General features: G+C 36.8%; 1 non-coding gene across 1 annotated transcript; it reads left to right on the forward strand.

Annotated features, from left to right (window-relative positions):
* Positions 1–3,704: 3,704 nt before the first annotated feature.
* Positions 3,705–3,776, forward strand: TRNAY-GUA (transfer RNA tyrosine (anticodon GUA)). Its single transcript has one exon. It is a non-coding gene; the product is annotated as a tRNA-Tyr (tRNA).
* The last annotated feature ends 1,664 nt before the right edge of the window (positions 3,777–5,440 follow it).

The following is a 5,440-nucleotide window of genomic DNA, read 5'->3' on the forward strand; positions in this document are numbered from 1 at the left end:
GATACCTTGTGACGTCATCTCAGCCTGCTTTGAAGCCCGCTGCGCTAGTGTTTCGCTGCCGCGGGCACAGCAAAATCTTACGATGGTGGCTCCTTTTTTCGTGATAACTGTTTCTCATATTGATCACATTAAACTTAAAGTAATCTGAATGCCTAATACTATTATTTACATGTATGAAACCAATTGGTTGATAAGTCAGAGATGAAATGAAAGCTACACTAAACTAAATAATGTACTGCAATTTAGCTTTCTACTTTTTCTTTTGTTAATGCAAGCGAAGACAGCTATATGCTCTGTCTTGTTGTGGTACCTTACACTTCTTCTCACTGTACGCTTTATGAACGACTTAAGAGCTTTGTAGGGGTGGTGGTTGAGAAAGGGTTAACAAGATCATGAATTTATTTTTTTATTTTATATTTTATTGGGTTATTTTACGACGCTATATCAACATCTAGGTTATTTAGCGTCTGAATGAAATGAAGGTGATAATGCCGATGAAATGAGTCCGGGGTCCAGCACCGAAAGTTACCCAGCATTTGCTCATATTGGGTTGAGGGAAAACCCCGGAAAAAACCTCAACCAGGTAACTTGCCCCAACCGGGATTCGAACCCGGGCCACCTAGTTTCGTGGCCAGACGCGCTGACCGTTACTCCACAGGTGTTGACAAGATCATGAAGAACTGTGGGGTGGTGATTGAAGGAGTGGTAAGGGTAAGATCATGCAAGGGTCTGAAGAAACACGAATGTAATAACTGAGAATACTACTTGCAGAAATATTGTCCAGCAGATAAAATTATAATTTGGACTCCAAAACGTGCACTCAAGTAAATCCATAGAGAGTACAAATAAACTTAATTGTAAAGAAATGTTTGAAGACATGTAACGGATAACTAATAATTGGAATTAAAAGTATAATAATGAACTTTTTAGAAATGAACTGAAGAACACTTTTATTAAATTAAATGTAAGCATGTATATACTGTATTGCAGTACATTTTATTCACAGCAATTCCGAAACAAATTTTTCTTCTAATATTAAAATAAACATTGCTTTCCTGTTTCAAGAAAGTGTGACCATTGAACAGATAAACTTTATCACGATGGTCTCTTGAATTTTTTAAATTCTCATTGTTATCTTTGAAGGCAAGCTTACACTTTCAAAATATTCTAAAAGATTTAATCATTTTTCTCTGCAGCCATTACATTAATAGCTTTAGCAAAATATCCATCAATAAATGACCTTAGGTTTTTAGCCATACATGGAGTACCATAATTTTGAAACTCAAGCGAACGGAATATTCGCTAATTTGATGATCAGCAGTCTCGTTTGACTGTTTTAACAACTCATCACGTTCATCTCCCTGATATTTGTCATATTCACTTTTGTGGCACGAAAAATAATGCCATTGTACATTAAACTTTTTTTTTAACTGGGTGCATTTCCTTGCCACAAACTAAACATTTCTGCCTCTTCACCAAACAACACGAAAGGAAAACGTTCTCCCAATCAAGAAATTAGGCACCGATTGATTAGAAGCCTTTACAAAGATACTGTACATTTACTTTCGAATTTTACGACTGAACAATCTCAATGCCTTTACATTGAATTCCCCATATCGTACTGCAACCAGCTACACGTGCACAAAGAATACGTCACTACCTATAACGAGCCTCGCACTCCATGCACGTACAGTTAACCTTAAAAGGAATGAGACGACTCTCGGTCGTCGGAAGTTAAAGTTCTACAGCGCGGTTCACGCGATATCCACGCAACAATAAGTACCATGACATATAAAACAATAATTTTTACAAGGACAAGGTCCAGAATAAGGATCACGAAAAAGATAGCCATTTAAGGCCACGATTTCAGAACATAGCTCGAGTCAAAAAATATCATTACTTCTCTGTAACGAATGGCAAATGCCTGCTATGGGATCTACATCCTGGACTGCTGCTGTCACTGTTTTGTCTCGGTAGCTCATATAGTAGCGTGTCGGTTCCACTTATAACCGAAACGTCTCGTGTTCGATCCCAGGTAAAACTTTACTTTATTGACGTGTAATTAATTTCTTCAGAGTTCCTCGACTGTCTAATTTGTCGAAAAATATGGAATAATTTATGCCCAATTTCTGGTCTTACAAGTGGGCTGAACCTCGTCAAAAAATCTTACTTGGAAGTTAAAAGTATTCTTCCTCAAAAAATAATCATTAGAAACAAAAAGAGGCCTGTTAACTTAAAATCTTGCCCACATGTCATCAGCTTCTATTACAGCTCTAAGACAATCCGGCATCGATGTCTCGAGATTGTGGAATAGGTTCTTATCCCCGGCGAGATCTTCCCAGGTGTCAACAACTTGATTCCACAATTCGTCTCGATTTCGAGGGCGTCGGTGGACATAGATGGCTATTCTGTAGTAACATAAACATAGATTATCTCTCGGAACTTTTCCGTAAAAGTAAATTAAATTCACTCCTTGAAAATGACAACCTTAGTGGTAGCGTAATTTTCCCACCAGCATAAAAGCTGAAGAAGCACAGCCATTGATAAAAGTTTTGTACACAGAATTAGATTGAATTTCTATTCGACAGATTCTATAATCAATGGCTTGTCTGAACATAATAAAGAAATCCTAAGTGTTTTCAATGTCACTGAACAATTTCAAAATATTAATTTAAAAACTAAAAGAAGGTCGTAAATGCTGTATCTAGTGATTATTCACATTTATGTCTACAAAATGAATCTTGGAAAAACGTATATGATACTGGTACTACTGATATTGTGAGTAAATGTATTGTATTTTTCACTTAATTTCAGAATCACTTCAGTGGATATTCTCCACTCAATGTGAAAAAATTCAAAAGTAAAAACATGTAGATAACGCAGGGGCTTAAAAATCTCATGTATTAAAAAGAAGAATCTATATGTAATGAGTTGCAATGTAATGATCTTCATGTTCTTAAATACAAGAAGTACAGTGTAATTTATAAAAAATTATGAAAGAGGGAAATAGAATACATTTGAATAGATATGTACAAAATTCAGATAATGCAATTAAAGCTATTCGGAATATTATTAAAGTTAAACTTGTAGATATCCTAAGAAAGAAAATATTTTTTTATTACAACTAGTGATTATAAATTGGAGGATCCGAAATCTAATGCAAATTCTTTTAACGTCTTATAGTGTATAGTACAGAAATATTATTGACAACTTAAACTTTCAAGATTTTGCAAAAGATACTGCAATTGGTTACTTAACAGATACATTTAGGGGAGAATCGGGTAGTATCGGACATCGGGTAATATCGGACAGTGAGTTTCTTTCATCTACCACACGATGATAGTACCTGATTGACATGGTTACGTTTCTGTGATGTCGCATAGAGAAACGTAACCATGTCATTCAGGTACTACCATATGGTGGTAGATGATAGAAACGCACTGTCCGATACTACCCGCTGTCCGATATTACCCGACTCTCCCCTATTAATTGGTATTAATATATGTAATTAGTCAATAACTACAACAGTGCTTTTTCATTCAATCATAACATGAATAAAATTGAATGCACATTAAATTAAACACTATTGCAAACATGTAGATAAAATAGTTAAAATCAACTGAAGGGGTGAGAGTTAAATAATCCAAAGCCACACTTTTAACAAAAATTGTTTTGTGCGACTGCATTTCTTACACACATGTGTATCCGGTGTGGCTTAGTGGATAAAGCATCAGCCCGTAGAGCTGAAAACCCGGGTTCAAATCCCGGCGCCGGAGAGAATTTTTCACCGTTCCATTACTCTTTCATCGTATGATGACGCAGAATATCTGCATGGAAATATCATATGTACTTCGGTACATAAAAACAAATAATATATAAGACATGCCTAAATCACTTCGTGATTTAAGACGTCGCTTATTCCGTCGGATCCCGGCCAACTAGTCACTCATAACGAGTGCACCTCAGCACATGTGTGGACTTCGGTCCTACGTTATAGACATCTATGACGTAGTGCAGAGGGCGGCCACTAGAGGGAACCCAAGAGTTGGAGCTTAATCTTAGACGATTCTGTAGACGTAGACGTAGAGCTGAAAACCCGGGTTCAAATCCCGGCGCCGGAGAGAATTTTTCTCCGTTCCGTTACTCTTTCATCGTACTCTTTCAACATATGGGAAAGCTACTAATAAAATATTGTAATAATTACTCAGCAAATGACATAGCCTAAGGACTCTAAACCTTTGCGAAAGTTTGTCTATATGGCTTAGGAATATTTTTTAATTTCATTTTAATTGTTATTTTGTAATATAGGCTATATGCATTTACGTTCTATACTGCATATGTGTGTATATAAATGCATTCATTAGATTAACGTTTATGATATTATAACTTGTAATTTTATATTATCTGTGATCATTAACACTTAACCTGAGGACTTTGTAAAACTCTATTTCAACGTTACTTAGCTATTTCAACGCTACTTAGACAAAAAAAATCGTCGATGTAGACTAAGAATCGAACTCGCTCTAGTTTACACAACGTGCAGAAGTCTTAGCGTCTGAGCTATTGAAACGACACGAAAGCTTTCCTTTCTGTGCTGAGTGTCGATCTAGTCATGAAGTTCCATTGTCGATTTAACTACACGATTTACGTATATATTTATATTTTATGTACGTAATTTTACCATATTTTTTTTTGCAGTTTTTGAAGTGAATTCCGGAACGATGCTAATAACAAACCAAAAATATCCTGCATTTAAGTAACTCAATATTCGTTATCTTGTGTATCAGTGCTCTGGTCTCCGATCATGCGCAGTGTCTTATATCTGAGACTTAGGAATATTCAATCGTCTCATTCTTTTCCAGGGAAACTGTACGTCACAACTAGGTAGACTTTTCTAGGTCTATATTTAGATGAGTGATGGACTTGAGATTCCCTGCCTCGAAACGCAAGTATCATTATCAAGCTTGAAGACGGGGATGATCCTTTAGAACAGCTTTGATACTCTCATGCGGGGAGCTATGAAGGGACGCAGGCTAGAGATGCGCCTGAGGAAGTTAGCACACGCTCTGCTTTTGAACTTCCGTGTGACACATAACACTTTGGTGAGAGCCACAAATAAATGAAAGACAATGAAGCAGACGTCTGGTGTGATTTAAGAGTGCAGGGACAGGACGTCTTATGTTTTAGGAACGAACCAGTCGTCAATTCCTGGCTTTATGATCTTTCGGTATTAGGCTGATATGAATTGATGCACTCAAACTGCGGACTAAAACTTGTGGTTTCAACGTGACCAAAGATAAGGCGGACAAGAGTCGAACTCGAGCCTACCGGCACGAAAAACTTGAGACGCTAGGGCACGTACTCTGAGAATGTGTGGCAGGAAAGTGAATGCGCATCAACAGACAAAACGCTATAGTGTAGAAGAATAAACAGGAATCAT

This window comes from Periplaneta americana, chromosome 10, assembly GCF_040183065.1.
Source record: "Periplaneta americana isolate PAMFEO1 chromosome 10, P.americana_PAMFEO1_priV1, whole genome shotgun sequence".
In the NCBI taxonomy this organism is placed as follows: Eukaryota; Metazoa; Arthropoda; class Insecta; order Blattodea; family Blattidae; genus Periplaneta; species Periplaneta americana.